Source organism: Podarcis cretensis (genome assembly GCF_951804945.1).
Source record: "Podarcis cretensis genome assembly, chromosome: 11".
Lineage (NCBI taxonomy): Eukaryota > Metazoa > Chordata > Lepidosauria > Squamata > Lacertidae > Podarcis > Podarcis cretensis.
Genome location: NC_137180.1, coordinates 55,196,335 through 55,223,183, shown reverse-complemented (window position 1 = coordinate 55,223,183; position 26,849 = coordinate 55,196,335). Strand labels below are relative to the sequence as shown.

Here is a 26,849-nt window from a genome sequence, read left to right as displayed (position 1 = left end):
GAGGCAACTGCCTTAGGCAGCAAGTGTTAGAATTCCTGATCTATGATTGCAGTCATAGGATTGTTGTCTTTCACATGACGGTGTATGTTTTGACTCCACAGAGTGGGAAGTGACAGAGACAGGGTGTTTGTGTTACTGTGTTCCGTGAAGTGGGACTATTGTCCTTTGTTCTTTTTCTTTTTGCTGTCTGATGCTAGAGAGAGAGGGAGCCATGTTGCAGTGCTCCGTGAGTGTTTATATGTAAATAAAGTAGATTAGCCAAAATGCTGAGTTGTTGAGGTCGGTTACGCAACTGCACAAACTCTGCGGATCCCTAAGTGTGCCGGTGTCGCTTGGCATCGGTTGCTGTGATGTTCAGGCTGAAGGAAGCTTCTGAAGCTCCTGAATGATCGACCAGGAGGGAGGGAACATGCCAGTCGGGCATGTGTCTCTACCAGGGTCCTACTTGAGTGTAGGCTGAACTCCTGACAGCAAGATCCACAGTGACAGATTATATGGCTTCCAAGGAATGCATCACCCATTGCTGCAGTGGCACTGACAGCAGCGATGCACCCTTGGATCTGCTCCCCACATGCTGCCTCTGTAGGAGCCTCTTGACCAGGCTTCCTCAACCTCGGCCCTCCAGATGTCTTGAGATTACAATTCCCAGCATCCCTGACCACTGGTCCTGCTATGCTAGGCATCATGGGAGTTGTAGGCCAAAAACACCTGGAGGGCTGAGGTTAAGGAAGCCTGCTCTTGACCAATAGGAGAGGTGCAATGTAGATCTCTCTCTCCCCCGCCCTACTTGTTTTGGATGTAGATCTTCACTCACCCCTTATTCCACAGCAGGAAAGGCCGTGCCATTTTGTGGTCTGCCTCAGATGCCAAAATATATTGGGAACAGGATTCTGGACTAGTTGGGCCACTTGTCCAGCAGGGTTCTCCTTCTGTTCCAACCTGCTCAGCTTTCAGCCTTAAGCTTCTCTTACTTTTGCTCTTCTCTTCGCCCCCCATCACACACACACTCACACACACACACACACACACACACAGAGAGAGAGAGAGAGAGAGAGAGAGAGAGAGAAGGAAGTAGATACCATCTCCAAATTTTGCTGCTGATGTGCCCAAATTTCCATCTGAGCCGGGAACTACACAGCTGGCAGACTTCTCATTTCTTCTGTCCCCCCTTTGCACATAAGAGCCTCTCACTGTTCTTGCACCCTTGAACCAGCTGCTGTCTTTCCTCCCTCCTTCCTCCTCCCTCCCCCTTCCCTGCCTCCAACCGGGGACGGGGTGGGGGCGCAGCTGCGGTTGCAACCAGCCTGAGCTAACAGCAGGTGGCTGCCCGGTGACTGACAGCCCTTCCATGACGTCATGCAGGTGGGCAGGGCGCCGGGAGGCGTTCTTTTTGCATGACTATAGAGGCAGTGGCTGGTAAGTGTCAGAGGGGAGCTTATCAGTACACAGAGAGAGTGAGGGGAAGGAGAGGCAGAAAAGAAAGCCGAGCTCTCTCTCTCTCTGTGTGTGTGTGTGTGTGTGCGCGCGCGCGCGCTTCTGTCTCTTTATGGCCGGTGCTTTTAAATATGAAATGCACCTTAGGTGAGGCTTCCCTGCGAGAAGGGAGATAAGAGATCAGGACCATCCTTCCTGCCTGGGCTCATTCAGCTGGCTGGGCTCCCCCCCCCCCATAGGTGAGTAGCTCCATTCTTCCTTCCACAGGGATGCTGGTTCTCAATTAGTTCCGAGGAGCCTGTGTATATGTGCGCGCGCGGCTGCCTGATCTGCGCTCAGGAAGAAAAGGATCATAATAATAATCAATGAGATGAAATCCATAGCCAAGAAGATCCTGGAGGGGCATATAGAGGAAAAGGAGGGGGCGAAGGAAGGGAAGAGATCCGGAGGGGTTTTGCTCGCCTCTGCGCCTCTTTTTATCGGTCCTATAAAGAACGCTCTCCTTCTCATTGTCCTAGAGAGGGGGTGGGGGGTGGGGAGCTGGTCCTCCGCCTTTGAGTCCTAGCCGGATTGTTCCAGGGGGGGGTGGATGGGAGGCATCGGCGGCTGCCTTGGCTGCCTGGGGTTCTTTCAGGACAGGGTGATGGGAGGGAGCGAGCGAGGGGAGGCGAGCAGCAAAGAATGAATGACGAGACGAGTTTGGCTGGGGAGGCATCTTTTCCTCGCTCTCGCTCCCTTTTTCTCTCCACTGCCAGCATCCGAGCTAGGCAGCCCCGATCCTTTTTGCGCGTTTTGGTTGGGAGGAAGCCCATCTTAATTCAGAGGGTCTTGATTTTAATTAGCCCCTCCCAATTCAATGGGACTTAACTCCCCAACTCAAAAGCGCGCAGAATGGCAGCTTTGGGGATTGCTTAACCGTGGACCTGGGAGAGAATGTATTGTTGCGTTTGTGAAAGGCAATGTCTTTCTTTCTTTCTTTCTTTCTTTCTTTCTTTCTTTCTTTCTTTCTTTCTTTCGCCCCTTCCCCTCTTGCTCTGTATTGCACTGAACCAGGAGATTTGCACTATTGTCCTCCTTGCGCCAAGTGGCTAGGCGCCGGAAGAGGGTTTTCCCCGGGGCCACCTTCACTTCGGATTCTGATGCCCGCTTAGCGCTGGGTGAGCAGGTGGGAAAAGAGGCGAGGCGGCGCACCCAAGCGAAATGGCTTTAGCTCAGTGGTAAAACATCTGATTTGCGTGCAGAAGGTCCCAGGTTCAGGTCCTTGGTTTCTCCAGGTAGATAGACGCATGTCACAGTTCCTGGATAGCCGCTGCCAGCCAGCAATAAATATTGATTGGTTTTTAAAAATCACATCACAAAGTCGAGTCTGAACAAGAATAAAATATTATTTGTACTTTTCACAACCGAAGTGAGAAAGACTGTAGCTCAGTAGCTCCAAGTAGAGCTGGGAATGTTCCTGTCTGGAACTCTGGAGAACAGCTGCCAGTAGACAATATTGAACGAAATGGATCAATGGTCTGTTTCAATGTTTAATACTAGGAGGCCTAAGGGATATGACCAGGATCTTTTTCACATGGTCTTGTATCCTCCTTTCCTAATTCTTTAGCCTTTACTATGCCATGAAAGCTGGTGATGGATGTTGGCATCTGTCTGTCTCGAGAGCAATGGAGTGTGCCTCGAGGGGTGAAGTCAAACCACTGCGTTAGCAGTGCCAAAGTGACCTTCCTGGGCAGGGTGTGAGGAGGTCCTGGGTTGCCCGGACGACAAGACCCCACCCCCTGGCCTCGCTGATGTGGTCCAAAGGAAAGCAGAGTGATATGTTTGGCACCAGCTTGGCTTGCAGGAGTTGCGTACAAGGTGCCACCCAACTGCTTTGGGGACTCCACTTCGGATTTGTTGTAGGGTTTACTCCTTTGTCACTTCTTCTCCTGAAGATGTCTGGCAAGGCAGCACAGGTTTAGGACCAGAGTTTTCCTTCTAAATGGACTGCCTTCTCAGGTGGATGAGCCCCATTTGCCCCTCACTTCCCTCTACAGCACATGCGGAAACCACCCTCCTCTCGACTGTTGGGACTCCACTATGGGTCTCCACTTCCAAGGCAAGAAGGTGACTAGCTGTATGCTTTCTTGGACACAACAATAGTGTATTGCAAGGACTGGGATACACGATAACGACCTGATTCAAGAAAGACTGCTAATGGCTTGGGAGTTAACAGTGCAGTCGTAGGTAAAGGTAAAGGGACCCCTGATCATTAGGACCAGTCGTGGCCGACTCTGGGGTTGCGGCGCTCAACTCGCTTTATTGGCCGAGGGAGCCGGCGTACAGTCATGTGGCCAGCATGACTAAGTCGCTTCTGGCGAACCAGAGCAGCGCACGGAAACGCCGTTTACCTTCCCGCCAGAGCGGTACCTATTTATCTACTTGCACTTTGACATGCTTTCGAAGTGCTAGGTTGGCAGGAGCAGGGACCGAGCAACGGGAGCTCACCCTGTCACGGGGATTTGAACCGCCAACCTTCTGATCGGCAAGTCCTAGGCTCTGTGGTTTAACCCACAGCACCACCCTAAACCATGTCTATTCAGAAGTTAATTCCCACCAAGTTCAATGGGGAAGTGGGTGTAGGGTTGCAACCTTAAAACAATGTAGGGGTGAACTGGGACTTTGCTGGTTCAACACTAAGCTCTGTGCTGAGCATTTTTCCAGTGGTCTGGGGGGAATGAGCTGTTGGCCCCAGCAATTCATCTGCACTTCTGGGAGGCAGTTCTGGGTTGCTTGACAGCAGTGGGACTTTCCCCAGTCTGCAAAATTCACTAGTCCTTCTTCATGTCCTTCTTGAGTGGTTTTACCTGGCTGGAATGTGTCCTTGAACTCGGGCAATGCCTTTTGTTCACCTGGATGGAGGATAGAGAGGTCTGTTTAGGAACCAGCCTACTGTATGAAGATAACATTTACATTTGCTGCTGCACTCACTTTCGCCTCTGCCCCTGCTCCCCAATGGAAGGTTGCCAAGAAGGGAGTGGGTCCCTCTGTATGAAAAGATCCCCCACTTGAGCCGTAGATTCAGGGGCAGTCTACCTCTGAGAGCAAGTTGCTAGGGAACAAGATCAGGAGCAGTCCCCCATGCCCTTATCTCAGTTTGCTTCTTGCAGATCAGTTCTCACACCCCAGTGCCTAAGCAAATGTGTTCAGCGAGGTTACCCATTAAAAAAGTTAAATAAATGCACACCTGTATTTCACGTGGGACCTGACGGGTATTGTACAGACATTAAACAGGAATCAAATTGCTTATGAAGTTGGCTGCAGACACACCAGGCAGCAGTTTTAAAGAAGTCAAGTCACTGCTGCTTACCGGGAGGGAGAGTGGAAGAGGCGAGGTTGCAAGGAGGTCAGCGCTGTGCAAACTCACTGGCAGAACCCCTGGCAATTCCACAGCACCAACCAGCCCTTTGCCTTGTCCATCCCACTCTCTGCCTGGTAAGCAGGAGCAAACGGCCTGCCTTGAGGTCAGGTGAGTGTCATTGCCCAACTGCACCACCTGCCACTGTGTTTGGCTAGAGGTAGCCAACATGGGCGCTCTGTTGAACTGCAGGTCCCATGTCACTCCATGTTGCCCTGGACTAGGGCCGCAAGGGTACCTTAGCAAGCAGAGACAGGGTGGGCACCTGACAGAGTGGGCTCTAATCCATGAAAGCTTCTGCCACCACGAATCTTTCAGATGCCACAAAGGACTACCTTGTTCTTTCTGCAACAGGCAAATGGGCACCACAGGCTTGCAAGGAATACTGGACTAGGTTGACCTCACTGTGCTCTGGCAAGCACTTCTTACGTTCAGAGGCCAGAATGTTTATGCATTGACTCCTGAGGATGGGAACTTTGCTTTTATAAATGAAATATATATATAAGCAGACCTCATGGGGATTCTGTTTCGTTTTTTAAAGCAGACAACACAAGCCATCAACTAGTTTCAACATTGCTGTTGCATTGGCGGTTCCCAGACCACTCATGCCCCTGCCTCTCTCTATATATGATGTCTAATCCTCTCTCTCTCTCTCTCTCTCTCTCTCTCTCTCTGTCTCCCACCCCTGCCCTTGCTATAAGCCTGCTTTGCTTGCACATTGTTTTTAATTTGCTGGCTCTCCTGCGCTTTAAAAGCCAGCGTTCCTATAAAACCAGACCTGATGCCTACAGCGTACGAATGCTTCTGTTGCAAATAACTGATTTACATTTGTATGAATGAATTCTGTTATGCTGTAAGTGTACGTAGCAGCTCGCCCATTGGCTGAATGCATCCTTTGCTGTGCTCATGCTTTCAGATCTACAGAAGAAGCCCTTTTGGTAGTCACCGCACCTAGTGAGGTCTGTGCTGAAGGGGGCTGTGGGAGTGTGTTCTCTGTGGTTGCTCCACACCTGTGAAATGACCTTTTGTCAGAGGTACCGTATTTTTCGCTCTATAAGACACACCAGACCACAAGACGCACCTAGTTTTTGGAGGAGGAAAACAAGGGAAAAAATATTCTGAATCCCAGAAGCCAGAACAGCAAGAAGGATTGCTGCGCAGTGAAAGCAGCAATCTCTCTTGCTGTTCTGGCTTCTGGGATAGCTGTGCAGCCTGCATTCGCTCCATAAGACGCCCACACATTTCCCCTTACTTTTTAGGAGGGAAAAAGTGAGTCTTATAGAGCAAAAAATACGGTATATCATGCTCCAACACTGCTGCTTTCATTTCATCAGATGCAACTCTTTACCCAAGCCTTTGAGGAGTACCAGGAGATGGAGAGTCTGGGACTGCCTCATTTAGCTGCTGCCGCCTATGTTTTTTAGTGTGTTTCCACTGCAGTTTGATGAATGTTGTGTTTAGTCCAGCTTATTGTTATTATTATTGCCAGTGTTGGTTTCCAATGCCTATGCATTTACCTTCCTAGGACCTTTGAGCCAAAGGTGGATTATAAACACTTGTAATAAATAAACAGGTTTCCAAGGGAGCAACCTGTTTATTGAGCATTCATTCTGTTTGATTTGTGGGGAGATTTGATGATGTTGGCTGTTTAAGGAGCATTCGTTCTGATTTGTTTCCGGGGAGATTAGTCAACATGGTTTCAAACCATTTCCCCATGGCTTTCCTTACTGTAAACTTTGGAGGAAGAGGGGTTGTCGCGCAAGGCCTCCCAATGATCTTTGAGTTCGCAAACCTGAATTTGCTGCCAGGGGACTGGATCCCACCTGAACATAGTGACAGTCCGGAACTGTGTGGGTGGACTGAGAACATGACACCACACTCACCAAACCAGCACCCTTTGTATGCACCCAGGAGCATGGGGTTTGGATGCTGTTGCATGGCTATTGATGAGCAAACTCTATTGATATTGGTGCTCATTGACAAGCTGCCGCATACAAATTTGCCACTTAAACTGATAAAGTAGCAACGTACTTACCATATTTTTCGCTCCATAAGACGCACCAGACCATAAGACGCACCTAGTTTTTGGAAGAGGGAAAGAAAAAAAATATTCTGAATCCCAGAAGCCAGGACAGCCAGCGGGATCGCTGGATTATGGGATAGCCGTGTGCAGCCTCTCCCGGGCAAGGGGAGCCTTCATCCCCTGCCCGGGAGAGGCTGTGCATGGCTAAGGCACCCCCAAGAGCCGCGCTCCCTTAAAGAGTGCACGGAGTGTGTGTGCAGCTTTTGGGGGCTTTTCCTCAGGGAAAAACCCCCAAGAGCCGCACACACGCTCCACACGGCTCTTTTTTTAAAAAAATAATATTTATTGGTATTTCAAAAAGTTACAAGAATAAAAAAGAAAGAAAAAGACAAACAGAAAATACAAAATAAAAAAATAAAAATAAAAAACAATTAAGAACAAATCCATCTTTCCATATCTTATCTATCATTTGCTTGTTTCCTTGACCTCCTCACACCTCCCTTTTTTGTATTCTAGTTCATTAGTTGTTTCAGCAAATCCTTTCCTTTTTCTTACTAATTTATCTTAATATATTGTAACTTTACATTCTGACCTGTTAACAATCCATTTTTACTTAATCCTTTATAACATTACTGCTAAAACCACATAGCTTCATTCCAGCATCCTTCTAACATTCCTTAATTTTACAATGTTTCTGTAGATAGACTTTAAATTTCTTCCAATCTTCTTCTACCGACTCTTCTCCCTGGTCTCGGATTCTGCCAGTCATTTCCGCCAGTTCCATATAATCCATCACCTTCATCTGCCATTCTTCCCGGGTGGGTAGATCTTGTGTCTTCCAATACTTTGCAATAAGTATCCTTGCTGCTGTTGTAGCATACTCCACACGGCTCTTTAAAGGGAGCACTGAGCAGAGCCTCCCGCCTGCATTCGCTTCATAAGACGCACACACATTTCCCCTTACTTTTTAGGAGGGGAAAAGTGCGTCTTATAGAGTGAAAAATATGGTATGTGCACCCCAAACTTAAAAGGAGTTTACTTGCAGCAGATGCATCCCATTTGTGGCACACAGATTTATGATAAATTCCTCAGTAGCAACTGTGCTAGTCTGCCATGGCAAGAAGCAGAGAAGAAACTCGAGACACCGCCCCCCCCCTTAAAGACTGCTATATCTGACTATAAGATCTAGTGTGGAGTAGTGGATAGCTTATCACACCAGAATTGGGAAGATGAATTCAAATCCCCTCTTGACTCTTAGGTAGCCTTGGACCAGTCTCTGCTTGACCTACTTCACAGGGTTGTTGTGAGGTTTAAATCTGGGGGTGTTGAGGAGAAACATATATTCTACCTTGAACTCCTTGGGGGGGGGAACGTGAGATGCAAAGGCAATAAATAATTGCTAGACACCTGTAACCGGAGAACGGGAAGCTTAGTTCAAACCAGCCTCTGAAATTTGGGCCCAGGTGCAGATTTCTGCTGCTTACTGCTTCTTAGTCCTTGTTGACAGATCGCAGTGCGAGAGTGACAGTGAAAAACATTAAGTGCTGGAGTTATGTCAAACTTCAGTAGTGCAGGGAGGTAGTTTTGTGCCTGGACTTTGTGCTTTTAATTGTGTCACCTTTAGGCAGGTGTAGGGAACATAGGAAACTACCCTGAACACAGGCAGAATACTGGTCTGGCTAGCTTGGCATTGTCTCCACTGACTGGCAGCTGCTGTCCAGATTTTCAGGCAGGGACATTCCCAGCTTTACCTGGAGAGAGGAGGGAAATTGAACCCAGGACCATCTGCTTACAAGGCAGCTGCTCTGTCACTGAGCTGCTGTTCTTCTCTACTCCATGCTTGTGAAACATGCAAATAATATTTCTTTCCATGCTTTGCTACCCTATGGGAGTTTTACTTGCGTTGCATTGAAAAATATTTCAAGAATTGCTTTTAGGATAGGTTTTTTTTAATTAAAAAAAGGTCCACTTTTTGAAAAGAGGGTGACAAGAGGACAATTAATTTTGTTAACATGCCAGCATTTGAGACTAGGTTATGTCCAATTCCCACAGAAAAGGTCTTAGCACTGTTATAGCTCTTAGTATGGTTTTCCCAGTAGTGATGTATGGAAGTGAGAGCAGGACCATAAAGAAGGCTGATCGCCGAAGAATTGATGCTTTTGAATTATGGTGCTGGAGGAGACTCTTGAGAGTCCCATGGACTGCAAGAAGATCAAACCTCTCCATTCTGAAGGAAATCAGCCCTGAGTGCTCACTGGAAGGACAGATTGTGAAGCTGAGGCTCCAGTACTTTGGCCACCTCATGAGAAGAGAAGACTCCCTGGAGAAGACCCTGATGTTGGGAAAGATGGAGGGCACAAGGAGAAGGGGACGACAGAGGACGAGATGGTTGGATAGTGTTTTCGAGGTTACCAGCATGAGTCTGACCAAGCTGCGGGGGGCAGTGGAGGACAGGAGTGCCTGGCGTTCTCTGATCCATGGGGTCACGAAGAGTCGGACACGACTAAACGGCTAAACAACAAACAACACTATTGTCCCCGCAACTACAACAAAAAAATTTGCTCTCCTGTGTTGCTGTTTGGAAGCTTTCTAAGTCTGAAAATGCCTAAAACGATCGCTGTTCCATGTGTGTGAATAGCACACAAAATAGCAGATGAAATCAAAATTAACTGGCGTTCTAGTCTAAGCTGCCTAACTATGGCTTTTTTGTTTTGTTTTGTTTTTTTTTTTTTTAAGTGTGCTAATATTAAGCTGAGTTATCTGGCTTCGGCTTTCACTTGTTTGGCCTTTTTCTGGATATGCAAAGCTAGCGACCAAATCCTCTTAAATAAATCTTCATCAGTGTCTCTTAGAAAGCGCAGCCCAGTTTGCAAGAAAGTCGATTACATCACCGCTCCTGTGAAGGAGTCCTCCTGGACACTTAAATATCAGTGCTCGACCGCACGCCATGGGTTCAGAGCCCTGTACAAACATGGATCGCAACAAGGCTCCTGTGACAGCTGTCAGTGTTGCAAGCCTTGTTTTACAGACATTTTGGAAGGTGAAATGTCTTGCCTGAAGCTATACTGGGGGTGGGTGGGGGGGGGGGAGAGAAAGCAAAATTGATGGAAGTTAATCTCCACCAGTGATTCGCAAGCAGTAGGGCAGCCATGATGGCATGAGGTGTTTAGAAGAGGTACCGGTAGTTTTGATGTCCCAGGGAAGGGAGAGGTCATCTGATGGGGCATGGCAATGCCAAATTTAGCATGCCCACAGCTAGCTCCCACTTACCTCCTTACTTCCAGCCAGTCTGGGAGGGAGATGGCAATAGATGTCAGCTTTCTCTCCCTCCTCCTCTCTGTCAGTCTTGCCCTTGCAGAACTCAAGAGGGAGGAGGATGGGGAGAAAGCTAGAATTAGTTTTGAGTATATTGGACTCCATGACATTCATGTAGGAAAGTCCTGCCCAATACAGATAGGTGTTAAATGTTGAGAAGGCTTGAAGGAACGTAAGAAGAAGAAAATTACAGGGACATAACTACCTAAAATGTATAGATACGTATTTATGTATGCTGCTACAGAGGCAAGAATGTTACTTGCCCCAAAGTGGAAAGAAGCAGAAGTCTCAGCAAAGAAAGAATGGATATAAGAACAAGAAATAAAGATAATATTTTTTTTTATAAAAGAATGGAAATGGTCTGTTAAATATTTACAGATAAAACCACTGGCAGGAGTATCGTAAAAACCTGCAGTTTTATATGAGTGCAGTGGAATCTCGGTTGTTGAATGTAATCCATTCTGGAAGATCGCTCGACTTCTGAAACGTTTGACAACCGAGGCACAATTGCCGGTCAGCAAAATCCATTGGGGAAAAATGGAGAAATGCGCCTCGGAAGCTGTTCGATTTCCGAGGTGCGTTCAAAAACGGAAGCGTTCACTTCTGGGTTATCAGCATTCAAAAGCCAAAACGTTTGACTTCCGAAGTGTTCAACAACCGAGGTTCCACTTTATATATTTGAAGAAGATGAACAAATGAGTAAATTAAGTTAATTTGGATATGCAGAAGATATTAGAAACAAATTTAAGGAACCGCAGAAAGAGGGGGAGGGAAGTCAAGTTTTGAAATGTCAAAATGATTGTAAAAGTAGTGAAATGTATAAAATTAGTGAAATAATAATAATAATAATAATAATAATAATAATAATAATAATTTATTTGTACCCCGCCCATCTGGCTGGGTTTCCTCAGCTACTCTGGGCGGCTTCCAACAAAGATGAAAAGTACACTAAAATGTCACATATTAAAAACTTCCCTGAACAGGGCTGCCTTCAGATGTCTTCTGAATGTCAGGTAGTTGTTTATCGCTTTGACATCTGATGGGAGGGCGTTCCACAGGGCGGGCGCCACTACCGAGAAGGCCCTCTGCCTGGTTCCCTGTAACTTGGCCTCTCGCAGTGAGGGAACCGTCAGAAGGCCCTCAGAGCTGGACCTCAGTGTCCGGGCAGAACGATGGGGGAGGAGACGCTCCTTCAGATATACTGGACCGAGGCTGCTTAGGGCTTTAAAGGTCAGCACCAACACTTTGAATTGTGCTCGGAAACGCACTGGGAGCCAATGTAGGTCTTTCAAGACTGATGTTATATGGTCTCGGCGGCCGCTCCCAGTCACCAGTCTAGCTGCCGTGTTCTGGATTAGTTGTAGTTTCCAGGTCACCTTCAAAGCTAGCCCCACGTAGAGCGCATTGCAGTAGTCCAAGCGGGAGATAACCAGAGCATGCACCACTCTGGCGAGACAGTCTGCAGGCAGGTAGGGTCTCAGTCTGTGTACCAGATGGAGCTGGTAAACAGCTGCCCTGGATACAGATTTGACCTGTGCCTCCATGGACAGCTGTGAGTCCAAAATGTATAATTGCCCATCTAGTCCAGCATCCTGTTCTCACAGTGGCCAAGCAGATGTCTGTGCGAAACCTGCAAGCAAGACCTGAGCACAAAATCACTCTCCCTTCCTATGGTTTCCAGCAACAGGTATTCAGTAAGATACTGCCTGCGCCCATGGAGGCAAGTCAGCAATGTCTAGGCAACACAATGACCATATACACACGTAAGAGACAATCTTTATAGAATTCCTTCAAACCATAACAAGTACAAAATGAAATCTTTAGTCTCAAAGTCTCTGATAATCTTTAAATGAAGCGAGGTACTAGACTTTGTATGATGAAAGACAAAGCTATGAAGCTTTGTATATTCAGCAAATATGATGTCCAACGCTGAACAGTGATTCTGGATATTGGCTACTGTTTCATAGAATTCTTCGTCAGCGTGGTGGGAGGATTTAGAATTGCTTCATAAACTGATTTTTTTTTTTAACAGAAGATGACCTGCGTGACATATCACTTTACAAAACTTATAATCTATAATACAAAGAGTAATGAAAAAGAGTAAATACCCCATCTTCATTTAAAGATTTTCAAAGACTTTGAGACTAAAGATTTCATTTTGTACTTGTTATGGTTTGAAGGAATTCTATAAAGATTGTCTATTGCATATGTACATGGTCATCGTGTTGCCTAGACATTGCTGACGTTCTCTTTGCAACACAGGGGTTTGTTTGCCTACTTACCCACAGAGGCAAGAGCATAGCCATCATGGCTAATAGCAATCCATAGTCTTATGCCCCATGGAGTTGTCTAATCCTTAAAAAAAAAAAAAAAGCCATTCAAGTTGGTGGCCATGACTGCCTCCCGTGGGAGTGAGGGCCATAGTTTAACCATGCACTGCCTGAAGTTGCTATCCACATCAATTTTGTATCGGCACAATCCTTGATAATTGCAGGTGTTCATGTACTGTGCTTTTAAATTATGTTCCTGTAGTATGGGGGAGTTAATGGGAGGACACCAAAAGTGGACTTTGCAAGCCTTTCTTGTTGCTAAGAGACTTTGCCCACCATCTGTTACGTAATGGTCTGAGGACCTCGCTGCCCTGGCTATATATGTAGGATCCATGTACTGATAATATTATTACTCATACACTATTTTTATTTTCTTCTTCTTTCCCTCCCTTCCGTTGTTAAATCTGCAAAAATAAAAAAATAAAATAATAATAATAAAAAGCTTGCACTGAATCCAGTGAGTCAGCCAGGGCTACACTATACCACACTGTAGAAGATAAGGCTATTGATGATTTCTAGCTTTGACAGCTGGGTAGGATCTCCAGTGTCAGGGACTGCATGCCCCTCTGACAATCAGCTGCTGGGGAACACAAGTGGGGAGAGAACTGGCTTTGTGAGAACAGGATGTTGGACCAGATGGGCCTTTGAATAATAGAATCATAGAATCATAGAGTTGGAAGAGACCACAAGGGCCATCGAGTCCAACCCCCTGCCAAGCAGGAAACACCATCAGAGCACTCCTGACATATGGTTGTCAAGCCTCTGCTTAAAGACCTCCACTCCAAAGAAGGAGACTCCACCACACTCCTTGGCAGCAAATTCCACTATCGAACAGCTCTTACTGTCAGGAAGTTCTTCCTAATGTTTAGGTGGAATCTTCTTTCTTGTAGTTTGGATCCATTGCTCCGTGTCCGCTTCTCTGGAGCAGCAGAAAACAACCTTTCTCCCTCCTCTATGTGACATCCTTTTATATATTTGAACATGGCTATCATATCACCCCTTAACCTCCTTTTCTCCAGGCTAAACATGCCCAGCTCCCTTAGTCGTTCCTCATAAGGCATCGTTTCCAGGCCTTTGACCATTTTGGTTGCCCTCCTCTGGACACGTTCCAGTTTGTCAGTGTCCTTCTTGAACTGTGGTGCCCAGAACTGGACACAGTACTCAGTGGCGTAGCGTGGGTTGTCAGCACCCGGGGCAAAGCAAGTAATTTGCGCACCCTAACCCTGGATTTGCGCCCCCTAACCCTATCCCTAACCCTAACCCCCAGATGTTGTGCCCGGTGCGGCCGGCCCCCCCTGCACCCCCACGCTACGCCACTGACAGTACTCCAGGTGAGGTCTGACCAGAGCAGAATACAGTGGCACTATTACTTCCCTTGATCTAGATGCTATACTCCTTGGGTCTGATGTAGCAAGGATCTTCTTATAGGTAGCTGTCCAAGTACACTTCATACAGATGAATGACACAGTCAACGTATGAAATGAATACGACTAATTTTCAACTTGAATCAGTTCTCACCACGCTAGTACCTTATCTTCCAAAACTCGATCAGTCATATATGCCTGCTGAGAGGACAGAAGAAATTCCATTCCCCCAAATTTATTTTCCATGTTGATATGCGTAGCAGAAACCAAAACCACAATTTTAGCTGTTTTCATGGTGGATTTTATCTCTTTCTCTTTCCCAAAAGTGAAGTGCAGTAAATACAAAGCCTATCTATCTAATCTCAATCTCAGTCTCTGTGTGTGCACATGGAGAGAGGGAGAGAGTAGGGTGGAATGCTGTTTTGGATAAGAACATAAGAAAATGCACAGTCAAAGGTTTGAGCCCCACACTGGGCCAATGATTCCTGCATTGTAGCGGGTTGAACTAGATGACCCTTGTGGTCCCTTCAAACTTTACAAATTCTATGATTCTATGTGAATTGTAGGTGGGTTCCCATGAGGCAAGACACAGTTATAACAGCAAGAACCTTTATGGAACAAATAGAACTGGACAACAGGGGCAAAGCAACTGCTTATATATATTTTTGAAGGCCTGGGCCACTCCCACTCCCATTGTGATTGGCTGTCTAAACTTCCAAGCTGCGAATCATGACTCAGAGTTTAAGGGCCAATGGCAGAGACCCAAATCCTGAAATGTTCTGTCATCATCATCAACCTTTTATTTGACCGTCAGTCAGAAAATACAAATACAAATACGTTTATCAATACATAGTTAAAACATCCAGAAAGATTTTAGAGCTTAGCCAACACTAAAAAGGGCCAAACAGATAGCCCCATAGCTCAACAGATAGCCCCATAGAAATGTTCTGTGATTGGATATTATGTATCAAATCAGAACACAGGGGCTCAGAATCCGTAGTCCAGACCAAGGGTCAGCAAACTTTTTCAGCAGGGGGCCGGTGCACTGTCCCTCAAACCTAGTGGGGGGCCGGACTATTTTGTTTTTTTGGGGAAGAACAAATTCCTATGCCCCACAAATAACCCAGAGATGCATTTAAAATAAAAGCACACATTCTACTCATGTAAAAACACCAGGCAGGCCCCACAAATAACCCAGAGATGCATTTTAAATAAAAAGAAACATTTTACTCATGTAAAAAAAACACTGATTCCTGGACCTGCCGTGGGCCGGATTGAGAAGGCGATTGGGACAGATCCGGCCCCTGGGCCTTAGTTTGCCTACCCATGGTCCAGACTCAAGCTTAGGCAAACACAGACCACTGAATGCATAATACTATGAGAAACTGCAAATGTCCTCACCAGCACCCTTGTGGAGAAAAGTTGTGAGAAACCATAGAAACAGCTTGGTCCTTTGTGCTGCTCACTATACTGTACTCCACGTACCCAAAGATTTATGCTATGGAATGACTACACAGAAGAAGCAACAGTTATTACTGATAGGCGACCCCGGTGGATGAGCCCCATCTGCCTCTCACTTCCCTCTACAGCACATGCAGAAACTGCGTTCTTGACTGTTGGACCTGTTAGAATTCCTGCTCCATGATTGCAGTCATGGGATTGTTGTCTATCATATGACGGTATATGTTTTGACTCCACAGAGTGGGAAGTGATGGAGACAGGATGTTTGTGTTACTGTGTTCCGTGAAGTGGGACTATTGTCCTTTGTTCTTTTTCTCTTTGCTGTCTGATGCTAGAGAGAGAGGAAACCATGTTGCAGTGCTCCGTGTGTGTTTATATGTAAATAAAGTAGATTAGCCAAAATGCTGACTTGCTGAGGTCTGTTAAGCAAACTGCGAAAACTCTGAGGATCCCTAAGTGTGCCAGTGTCAGTTGGCATTGGTCGCTGTTATGTTCGGGCTGAAGAAAGCTTTTGAAGCTCCCAAACGATTGACCAGGAGGGAGAGAACATGCCAGTCGGGCATGTGTCTCTACCAGGGTCCTACTCGAGTTTAGGCTGAGCTCCTGACAGGATCCACTGCTGGTCTTGTTCACGCAATCTGCCGGAGCCTGTGTTTAGGTGCAGGGGAAGTCCCTAACTTACTGAGGGTTTGAGACCCATCGGCTCCCCTCACCTGGTTTAACTGGCCATTAGAATCCGTTCCCAAGGTGTGGCCTGTTGGGAAACTGTACGTGCAGCTACTCACACAGAGTCAATTAAGATTTGGCAGACAGCCAGAAGGCAATCTGAAGGAGTAAGTCTGCCTGGTGATGGAGACTGCTCCCTGATTGGTCAAGCTCTCTCAAGGGAGTGATAATTAATGGCCTACTAACTGGAATGTGTTCGTTCGAGAGTTCAGTGTTTCAGTGTGTCAGTGAGTATAGGAGTTGTGAGTCATGTCAGAGACAGCTAGCAAAAGATCCGTGTTCTGTTCCTGTAAATAGTCCACTGTATATAATAAACACCTAATTACAAGTTCCTGGTTCCTGCTTCGTCTATCCTGTCTGCAGCCAAGTTGCCAATTGCTTCTGTGGATTCTGCGTTTACTCTGCTAGGTCTGGCTAAGGTCCTGCAACTAGTCAGAAATTTGCGAAACACCAATAGGTTTTACCAATATGGCCACTGTGACATACTGACAGCTTCTAGGAGCCACAGATGAGAGCTGAGTGCAGGTTAGGGATCAAAGGTGGACAACCTACCCCAGAAGGAGCACAATGTGTCCCCTTATCAGAGGTACTACCCCTCTCTTAAGACCCTATAAACCCCTGAGGCATCTTGGCAGGAAAAGGAACACTTCTCATGCACCCCTACTAAAGAGGGTATTTGGAGCAGGGGTTTCTGTGGAAGATCTTAAGAAATGTAATTGCAATTATAAATGGTGTTTTTTTTAAAAAAATTCCCCTTTGTCTGCATGCCTGATGAACCCATGGTGAGCACTCTTTGCAAAACCAAGTATGCAAAGCAGATTGAAAACGAGGAAGGAGAAAAATGGTAGGTAGTTCTGGATACTGCTCCAGTAGGGAAAGTAATTTTTAGCACATTTGAGTTAATTATTATTGGAAACCTTTCTTGCCACCCCACTGTCCTTTTTGCTCTGCTAAGTATGGGATTCTTGTACTCTTGGTTTTGTTTCATCTCCTTTTGCATGCCACCCACTGTGATTTTCACTACTCATTAAGTGAATTTCTCAGGCAGCTGGAACGCTAACTGGCATTTCCGAAGATTCATTTCTCCCTTTGCCCCCCGAAAAGCAACTGTTAATTTGTGGCATCAAAAAAGACAATGAATTAATGAGGGCAAAATGAGTGAATGAAGGTGAGGATCAAAGATGCCGCAGAATGCAAAAGAAAAAATAGGGGAGAGAAAGGTATCCTGATAACAGGACTACTAAGTGTGTTATGGGCCATACCCAAACTCAATTACTTGCCTATTTTGGATAGAGATAAATTAAAACAGGCTTTTAGCATATGGAAAGCTGTGCTAGTTGGTGACATATATTTTAAAATGAGTGTCAGGCTGCAAAGGAAGAGCCAAACACTATGCCTTGTTTGTTTGTTTGTTTGTTTGTTTGTTTGTTTGTTTATATTTATTTACTGTATTTATATCCTAACCTATTATCCGAGGGTGAATTATGGAGCTGGAGGAGACTCTTGAGAGTCCCATGGACTGCAAGAAGATCAAACCTATCCATTCTTAAGGAAATCAGCCCTGAGTGCTCACTGGAAGGACAGATCCTGAAGCTGAGGCTCCAATACTTTGGCCACCTCATGAGAAGAGAAGACTCCCTGGAAAAGACCCTGATGTGGGAAAGATGGAGGGCACAAGGAGAAGGGGACGACAGAGGACGAGATGGTTGGACAGTGTTCTCGAAGCTACCAGCATGAGTTTGACCAAACTGTGGGAGGCAGTGGAAGACAGGAGTGCCTGGCGTGCTCTGGTCCAGGGGGTCACGAAGAGTCGGACACAACTAAACAACAACATTATCCAATGAGCTCAAGGGGGTGTCCATGGTTCTCCGCTGCCTCATGGAACCCGCACAACAACCCTGTGAAGTAGGTCACCCTGAGAGGCAGTGACCGCCAAAGGTCACCCAGTGAGCTTCATGGCTGAATGGGGATTTGAACCCTGGTCTCCCAGGTCCTAGTCCGACACTCAAACCAGTGCACCATAGGTCCTAGTCCGACACTCAAACCAGTGTACCTTTCAAGATGAGCCTTAGGGACGTAGGAAGCTACTTTGTAGCAGGTCAGACCATTGGTCCATCTACCTTAGTATTGCCTACACTGAATGGCAGCAGTTATCCACTATTTTAGGCAGGAGCTCTTTCCAAGTTGCATCTTTAGATGACAGGAATTGAACCTGGGATCTTCTGCATGCAAGGAAGATGCTCTCCCATTTTGCGGTATCCTTTCCCTATTATGTCCATTGCACAAGTGGAAAACTGAGGGCGAGATGTACTTTAGAAGAAGATTAGAAAAATTCTTGGCTATTCATGAGCATGGTGGCTATTTCTCTCTCTGCCGTATTGACTAGGGGAGGATGGCTTATTCGTTTGTTTTCATTCCTGGTTTTTTATTGTGGATTTTTGTGTTTTTTAAAAAATCTTGCATTGCTTTGTTGTAAACTGACTTGAGCTCTACTGATGAAGGGTGGTATACAAATTTAATTAATACATAATAATAGCAGTGGCTCTCCAGGGTTTCTGACAGCCCACCCTGAAGACATTGAGGTTGGACTTGGGACCTTCTGCATGCAAAGTACCTGTTCTGCCTTTGGACAATGGCCACTTCTTCCCTTTCCTAGCAAGCAAAGCCTTTACCCTTCCTCTGTGTTTTTCTCTGGTTTCTGGTGCTTTTTGATGTTCCCCAGAAAAGGCTGTTGACACACTTATCTGAGAGGCTTGTGCATTTATTTTCTGTTTGCGCAGAGAGCAATTTAGGGTGACAGAACAGAGCAAGGCTCCGTGGCAGGTTGGAGATGAGAAATACGTCCCGTCACCCCATGCATAATGCATACACAATTACCTATCCAGAAGCCCTTCTGAAACGAGCTGTTTCAAAGCTGGGTTAGAGCTTCCGCTCTTCACTGATGCACAAAAGGTGGGCAGTCCCATCATCAACATCCGACATATTTAGAGCAAACTCCAATTGTACGGAGGCATGGCCATGCCAACTTTGCTGCCTCCACTAAGTTCTTGAGTCGCCTCCATCTAAGTGTTGTGAAAGAATAATGGTTGCTTTTGCCTACCCCAGTTAACCCAGTCAGACCATTGGTCCTCCAAGCTGAGTCCTGTCTCCACTGACGGACAGCCGCTGTCCAGGATTTCACACAAGGGTCTTCCCCAGCCCTTCTCATACCCTCCAACGTTGCTCCGATGAGAATAGGGACATCCCATTCCATAATGATCATTTTAATATATATACCCCACACATCTTACTGGGTTGCCGCAGCCACTCTGGGCTGCTTCCAACATATATAAAAACATAATAAAAGATTAAACATTGAGAGAAAAAAATCTTCCCTATACAGGATTGCCATTAGACGGCTCAGGGGTTGGAGAATGCCATACCCTCCAACATTTCTCCAATGAAAATAGGGACATCCTAAGCGTTGGCGGAGGAAGAGGAGTGTGGTGGGGGGAGTGTACCGCCCCCAGCAGTGCGATCCTGGCAGGGTGCCATCACGGCTGCCCCCCACCCACACTGGGTGCCTCACTCCCGTCTGCTCTCCGCCCCCCTAGTGTCGGAACATGAAGCTCAGCCACTAATCCTAAGGAAAAGTGGGACATTCCGGGATCAAATCAGAAACTGGGACGGCTTCTCTAAATCAGGGATGTCCCTGGAAAACAGGGACACTTGGAGGGTCTGCCTTCTAGGAGATGCCAGTATACCTGAAGGAGCGTCTCCACCCCCATCGTTCTGCCCGGACGCTGAGGTCCAGCGCCGAGGGCCTTCTGGCGGTTCCTTCATTGCGAGAAGCAAAGCTACAGGGAACCAGGCAGAGGGCCTTCTCGGTAGTGGCGCCCGCCCTGTGGAATGCCCTTCCAGCAGATGTCAAAGCAATAAATAACTACCTGACATTCAGAAGACATCTTAAGGCAGCCCTGTTCAGGGAAGTTTTTAATCTGTGATATTTTAGTGTATTTTTGGTTTTTATGGAAGCTGCCCAGAGTGGCTGGGGAGACCCAGCCAGATGGGCGGGGTACAAATAATAAATTATTATTATTATTATTATTATTGAACCCGGATCCTCCAGCATGCAAAACAGAAGGGCGCATGCTACCTAAAAAAAACCATTGTGTGTTCGTCTGTGCCGTTTGGACATACTGCATGTTTGATCTCAAACTGTTCATCCGAGTGCATTACTCATAGGTTCCCAAACCATAAAAAAGGTCAAAGCTATAGTATACCTGAAGGAGCGTCTCCACCCCCATCGTTCTGCCCGGACACTGAGGTCCAGCGCTGAGGGCCTTCTGGCGGTTCCCTCCTTGTGAGAAGTGAAGCTACAGGGAACCAGGCAGAGAATCTTCTCAGTGGTGGCACCCGCCCTGTGGAACACCCTCCCATCAGATGTCAAGGATATAAACAACTCTCTGACTTTTAGAAGACATTTGAAGGCAGCCCTGTTTAGGGAAGTTTTTAATGTTTGAAGTTTTAATCCATTTTTAGTCCTCTGTTGGGAGCTGCCCAGATGGGTGGGGTATAATAATAATAATAATAATAATAATAATAATAGTTGTTATTATGATTATGATGGTGACTGGTTTTCCCAAATATATGCTCCTAAGTAAAATGTAAAGTTTGAACTGCAACCTTCATGAAACAGCAGGTCACTTTTCTGTTCGCAGTGAAGAAAATGGGCTATAAGAAAAATCCCAGGCAATTATATTTCTTTAGCAGCCTAGCAAGCTGTGCACATCCTTCCCAAAGCATAAAATAAAAGAGCTCTTATGCGTCTGGCCAAGGCCGGGAGCAATAAATTGACATTGGTGCCATACGCAATGGTTGGCGTGTTAGCTTTTGTCCATTGTTATAACTGCATTCTCCGTTCCTTATTTCCATTCACCTACAGCCAAATGCTATTTTATTCCCCTTGTCCTATTTACATATATGGACATTGTCTCTTCGAAACTGCCTGCAGCTCCACCAGCAAAAAAAATATAAAATAAGGATGCATCATTGCGGGAAACAAACAGGTTAGATTTGCAAAGCAATGGGTTATGGAAGACTGATCTCACGGCTCAGGTGGATTTGCACAGGTGCAGGCAGTACTTCAAATAACCTGGTCCCCAACCGAGTAGGGCTTTGAAAGTCACCACTGGCTGTTTAAATTGGGTCCCAAATCAATCAGTGGCCAATTCATCTATTTTAGGGTAGCCAGTTGCACATTGTCAAAAAAGAGGGCAAGCAAAATCAAACAATAGTTTAAAGGGGGATGTATGCCGATCGAAAGGTCGGCGGTTCGAATCCCTGCGGCGGGGTGCGCTCCCGCTGCTCGGTCCCAGCGCCTGACAACCTAGCAGTTCGAAAGCACCTCCGGGTGCAAGTAGATAAATAGGGACCGCTTGCCAGCGGGAAGGTAAACGGCGTTTCCGTGTGCGGCTCTGGCTCGCCAGAGCAGCGATGTCACGCTGGCCACGTGACCCGGAGGTGTCTCCGGACAGCGCTGGCCCCTGGCCTCTTAAGTGAGATGGGTGCACAACCCCAGAGTCTGTCAAGACTGGCCCGTACGGGCAGGGGTACCTTTACCTTTTATATGGTAATTTATGGGTGTAGATTCAAATTATTTCTTTACCTATAAATTATCTTATGCAATACTGTAATTTAAATATAGTAGCTCTATAAAGCCTGTGACTAGGTGACATGTGTGTGCCTGTCTAGTCTGCTGATGCTGCAAACTGTGGATGGAGAACTTTGATGCCCTTCCTGCTCTCCATTTTTATGGTTCGCCAGCTTTAATGGACTGGACAGCCCTTCAAATAGAGGATTTTATTCATTTGTTTGTTTGTTCATCCATTCAACTAAATTCATATGCTGCTTGGTTGTAGTAAAACATCTAAGCAGTTTCCCAGAAGTATTAAAACAGATAATAACATTTAAAGATAACTAAAATTAACAGCAGTGAAGATTAAGGCGTGTCAACAGCCATGTGCCTGGATGTTGTTGTTTAGTTGTTTAGTCGTGTCTGACTCTTCATTACCCCATGGACCAGAGCACGCCAGGCACTCCTGTCTTCCACCGCCTCCCACAGTTTGGTCAAACTCATGCTGGTAGCTTCGAGAACACTGTCCAACCATCTCGTCCTCTGTCGTCCACTTCTCCTTGTGCCCTCAATCTTTCCCAACATCAGGGTCTTTTCCAGGGAGTCTTATCTTCTCATGAGGTGGCCAAAGTATTGGAGCCTCAGCTTCAGGATCTGTCCTTCCAGTGAGCACTCAGGGCTGATTTCCTTAAGAATGGAGAGGTTTGATCTTCTTACAGACCATAGGACACTCAAGAGTCTCCTCCAGAACCATAATTCAAAAGCATCAATTCTTCGGCGATCAGCCTTCTTTATGGTCCAGCTCTCACTTCCATACATCACTACTGGGAAAACCATAGCTTTAACTATACAGACCTTTGTTGGCAAGGTGATGTCTCTGCTTTTTAAGATGCTGTCTAGGTTTGTCATTGCTTTTCTCCCAAGAAGCGCCCCTAGCGGCCCCCGCGTTTTGTTAAATCCTGTCCTTCCACGTACAAAACTAAGAAGAACATTGCTAGTCCAATAGCTTGTTTTTGCCATGACCAACTAGATGCCTCTAGGAAGCCCAAAAGCTAATGCATTTAGTGTGCTGTTCATAGTCTCCCCCTCATATCCTCACATCAAACTTGTGAGGTAGACTAGGATGAGAGAGCGTGACTTCCCAACTATGCTTCTTTAACAGACTGTGACATACCACCCCAATCTCTAAGCCAATCAGCCAAAGCCTCCATGGGTTCCATAATTCAGTTTCCTTGGAATGAAGGTCAGTGGAGACTGTGAAATCCTTAGTGTTATTTACACATATATGCAACCTGAGTACAGGATGGAGGGGCTCACAGCATTAACACCCCACAGCATCAACAGTCCCAAAGATCTTCCTTCTCCATTGGTGATAGTTTTGGGTCCAGCATGGAGCAAGCATGTCTCTGTGTCTCCAGCTTCTAGCCTGCATTCTGCTCAGCTCAACTCTGGCTGTTATTCTCCTACCCAGCAACTAGGTGAGGTGTGGTGGAGGAAAGACACCCCCCCCATTATCCTTGAAGGCACCATCACATAGTTGTAGCTCTTGCAACCTAGCTCATTTTTTTTTTGGGGGGGGGGAGAACCTGATGAGGACACTTAAGGGGCCAGCTAAAGTCATCTTACAAAGAAATTTGTCTGACTAGTTCAGCAAACTTCTGTTAGGCGCTAACCTTCACAAGGGGGTACAGGGCCCTAAGAATTGGAAGAAACTTGGGGTATCACCTAAACCAACCCCCCACAAACCTACAACAATATTTACACACCAATCTTTAGCAGAATCATTAACTAATTAAATTTGTATACCGTCCTATACCTGTAGATCTCAGGGTGGTACACAAAACAACTACTGTATATCATCTGTCTCTATCTCTATCTATCTATCTATCTATCTATCTATCTATCTATCTATCTATTATCTATCATCTATCATCTATCATCTATCATCTATCATCTATCTATCTATCTATCTATCACCTATCTATCGATCTATCTATCTATCGATCTATCTATATCTATCTATCTATCTATCTATCTATCATCTATCTATCTATATCTATCTATCTATCTATCTATCTATCATCTATCTATCATCTATCTATCTATCATCTATCTATCTATCTATCATCTATCTATCTATCTATCATCTATCTATCTATCTATCATCTATCTATCTATCTATCTATCTATCTATCTATTTATCTATCATCTATCAATCTATCTATAATACATAATAAAAACAAAAACAGAATCAACCCAATAATTGCCGTTCCACAACATTTAAAAGGGCATTGCATGTCAATCAGCCAAAGGCCTGGCTGAAGAGGAACATCTACAGCTAGTGCCTAAGGGTGTATAATGAAGGCACCAGCCAAACCGCCCTGGGGAGAGCATTGTACAACTGTGGGGCCACTGCAGAAAAGGCCTGTTCTTGTGTTGCCACCTTCTGGACTTCTTGAGGAGGAGGAACACAAATAAGGGCTTTAGAGGATGATCTCAGGGCCAGGTAGGTTCATATGGAGAGAGGCGGTCCTTGAGGTATTGCAGTCCTTGAGTCAGGTAAGGCTTTATAGGTCAACACCAGCACTTTGGGCTGGAAACGAATTGGTAGCCAGTGCAGTTGGCTCAGGATCGGTGTAATATGCTCAACCTGCCTTTAACCAGGTGAGCAACCTGGATGCTGAATTCTGCACCAGCCAAAGCTTCTGAATCATCTTCAGAATCATAGAATCATAGATTTGTAGAGTTGGAAGGGACTATGAGGGTCATCTAGCCCAACCCCCTGCAATAAAGGAATCTTTTTGCCCAATGTGGGACTCAAACCTACGACCTTGATTTTAAGAGTCTAGTGCTCTACCAACTGAGCTATCTTGCCCTACATATAACGTGTTGCTGTAATCTAGCCTAGAGGTTACCAGAGCATAGATGATAGAAGTTAGGCTATCCATGTCCAGATTGGGGCGTAGCTGGACCACCAGCCAAAGCGGATGGAAGGCACTCTGTGCCACTGAGGCCACCTGAGCCTTGCACAGCTGAGAAGAAGAGTTCTTATGCTTTGTTTTCTCTGTTTTATTAATAGGGAGGCTAGGAATATACCAGTGCAGAAATAGGTAAAGTTAAAGGGACCCCTGACCATTAGGTCCAGTCGTGGCCGACTCTGGGGTTGTGGCGCTCATCTCGCTTTATTGGCCGAGGGAGTACAGCTTCTGGGTCATGTGGCCAGCATGACTAAGCCGCTTCTGGCGAACCAGAGCAGCGCATGGAAACGCCGTTTACCTTTCCACCAGAGTGGTACCTATTTATCTACTTGCACTTTGACGTGCTTTTGAACTGCTAGGTTGGCAGGAGCAGGGACCGAGCAACGGGAGCTCACCCCGTCACGGGGATTCAAACCGCCAACCATCTGATCGGCAAGTCCTAGGCTCTGTGGTTTAACCCACAGCACCACCCATGTCCCACCAGTGCAGAAATAGGACTGAATAAACCTTTGTGAGAGGTGACACTGACCAAGCTGATTGACGCCAAGGGCCTGTTGCTGGGACCACACTTGACTGTTCTGCTGCTTGGAGGTCACTTCTTATCTCTCCACCTCACACGTGTAGGACTATTTAGAGAGACTCTTCCTGAAGTACAGACAGCTGGCTGGAGTCCTCTTGTCTGCTCAGCTTGCCATGTAGCACCAAAAATGCAGCACAGATGGGTTACCCATTTTAGCGATGTTCCTTTTTAATTCCCCCTGCCTCCCCACAAAGGATAATGCTCCTAATCTCATTATTGCTGTAGGTGATTGCTCTGGGCTGCTGCTAAAGCTGGTTCCTTAGTACAACCTTTGATTTTTTTCCCCCAGTGTGTCATGGGAACGGTGAAAAAGTCACTGGGTATATACAGTGTGTTCCGTCCTGTGCTATTTTAGGATTTTGATTTATGATGCAGAGCTCTTTTCTTCTTCTAAAAATTTAATTCCTATAAGGAGATTGTGCAGTATTATTTATTGAAATGCACACTGTATGTAGGAGTCTGCTTGGGAAGATAAGGTTTCGTCAAAAGATGCATCTCTGTGTGTTGTTCCATGTTTGTGCCTTCTTGGAAACCATATCCCCTTTTCCCCCTAATCTCTCAAGTGTGAGGACTGTCTGTAGTTATTTAGGGAGGGGGATATATTCTGTATGTTCTCAGAGGCACCCTTGCCTCTTGTTTCACATGCCAGCACTGCTAAACTTTAGCCCCACAAATAGGAGTTGGCTGGGGCTGATGGAAGTTGGAAGGACTCGTCTTCATTTGAGGTTTTAAGGCAGGGGTTGCATGGTCACCTGTGGGGGATTCTTTAGTTGTGATTCCTGCAATGCAAGGGGTTGGACTAGATAATAATAATAATAATAATAATAATAATAATAATAATAATAATAAATTATATTTATATCCCGCCCTCCCCGGCCAGAGCCGGGCTCAGGGCCGCTAACACCAGTAAACTTACAATAGAAACATAATGGGGGGGGGGGGACCCAATTTAAAATACAAGTTAAAATGCAATTTAAAAAGCAGCCTCATTTTAAAAGTAGCCCATAAATCAAAACCGTAAGGGGAGGGAAGACATAAGGGTCAGACTGAGTCCAAACCTGAAATATACTCAGAGTTGAGTGTGGATTTCATGAGGAATGCCAGTTCCCCCAAAGTGTCTGCTTTATATACATTATTTACACAATGGGCCCTGCGTGATTGGCTAATTCCGGGATTCTCCTGTAGGCCAATCAGGTTGCGGATTTACTTCCACCTGGAGCTGGATTGGGTGGCTCCTGCAGACCAATCAGACTACTGCATTTTGGATCCTATTGTTCTAGGACCAATCAGACTGCTGCATTTTGGATCCTATTCAACTCAGTACATAACAAAACCAAAGGCCGGGCAGAACAGATGGTCAGCCCCTTCCAACTCTTCTATGATTCTGAAGTCCACAGATCCCCTCCCTTCCTTGATTTAAACCCGTTTCCCACCACCCACAAAGGGCACAAAGCAGTCTGGGTGCTATATTGCTTGGGGAAACAACCCAGGGGGATAGGATTGAGAACCTTTCTTCACCCGCTGTTTTATCTCGGTATATTCCCAGCTGCAGTTCAGTGCTTTTAAAAGTTGGGAGGTGGAGTCTTGCATTTTGTTCCTCTGAGTGGGTAGGGTTAATGGCACATTC

At 46.0% G+C, this 26,849-nt stretch overlaps 2 protein-coding genes across 3 annotated transcripts in view; both read left to right on the top strand.

Moving 5' to 3' along the window:
• ELAC1 (elaC ribonuclease Z 1) overlaps positions 1–26,849 on the top strand; it is a 218,386-nt gene that overhangs the window by 60,984 nt on the left and 130,553 nt on the right. The gene's annotated exons all lie outside the window — the stretch shown is intronic.
• The window catches only part of MAPK4 (mitogen-activated protein kinase 4), a 93,720-nt gene continuing 68,325 nt past the window's right edge, over positions 1,455–26,849 (top strand). Inside the window, exon 1 of one of the 2 annotated variants that reach the window (XM_079994899.1) lies at positions 1,455–1,673. The gene's annotated coding sequence lies outside the window, so the exon portion shown is untranslated. Of the gene's footprint in view, positions 1,678–26,849 lie in introns of both variants that reach the window. The other variant, XM_079994898.1, reaches the window with a different exon arrangement.